Source organism: Haliotis cracherodii, unplaced genomic scaffold (genome assembly GCF_022045235.1).
Source record: "Haliotis cracherodii isolate W230 unplaced genomic scaffold, xgHalCrac1.p SCAF_14, whole genome shotgun sequence".
Lineage (NCBI taxonomy): Eukaryota > Metazoa > Mollusca > Gastropoda > Lepetellida > Haliotidae > Haliotis > Haliotis cracherodii.
In genome coordinates, this window is record NW_027266269.1 from 10,927,268 (window position 1) to 10,928,568 (window position 1,301).

Below are 1,301 nucleotides of genomic sequence, written 5' to 3' on the forward strand. Positions count from 1 at the left end.
TGAATGAAACCACATTAATTGGGAATCGGTTATGTGGTGAAATAAGCCCTGCCATCTTACTGAGTATAATGTGTTCAATTTGACATGCCAATTACATATACGTTCCTCTTTGCCTTTGTGACCTTGAATGTATATAATTTCTTTGTAAGTCTACGACGACCTTACGATATAACAATAAAATGTACGGTGAAATTTATATTCCTTCGCTTCTTGGTCAGTAACGTATGGAGTGAGTGAGTGAGTGAGTGAGTGAGTGAGCGGGTTGGTGGGTTGTTGGGTGGCTGAGTGAGTGAGTGAGTGAGTGAGTGAGTGAGTGAGTGAGTGAGTTCTGCCCACCCAAACAGAGTATTGATACGCGATTTCTAAAGTTACTGTATTGAAAAAAAATAGTTTTGTAAACATTGATTATTTTAAGAAATACATGATATGATAAAGATCTTCTTAGCCTCGTTCGTTTCGGTATCGTAAATATCATATATTAGGAATAAAAACTATGTAAACTGAGAAGCAAAGGAAACAAAAACTTATCAAAAGCTACCGATATAATGTTCAGTGTGTTATCTTTGAAAATCAATATATTTCACTTTAGTTGAGCTTGCGTTTACAACTTTTCCACTTTATCTCCATTGAACCAATACACTATTACACAGAACGGTGGGGTAGCCCACAGGTTAAAGCCGTCACGCCGGAGACCCGAGTTCGATTCGATTCTCCATATGGATACAATGTGTGAAGCCCATTTATGGTGCCCCCAGCCGTGATATTGCTGCAACATTGCTAAAGCGGCGTAAAACCATACTCACTCACTCTTCTTTTTACTTTCTTCAATCTGTTGCAGCAACGAGTGCTAATTAAATAGACATTATCAAATTTAACAACAGCTCTTTCAATATGCAACTGCATTATAAACCCAACTCAGCATACTTTCTATTAGCCCCCAGGTTATTACTCTCGCCAAAGGCTCGCATATAACATTCCTAATTTATATTTGTCTGTTATTGAAATACACTCAGCTGAACATACCCGCTCTGCCCTGTGCTACAAACATCGGTTCGAAATAGAATAAGCAGAACTATTAAGCACCTAAGAATACATTTCTGAAGGCGTGATCTTTATTCTCAGACTTTTAGCTTCACTGGTCATGTGTGTGAATGGTTTCGACAATAAATATATACTATTCAGTAGTAATTTCCAAAACTGTCACTTTCTAAAAGAGATCATTGAGTTGGAACTGATGTCGGTCTCCTCCAGGATATATTTATCACCTTTATCACTTGAACCATATATATTATTTATGCATT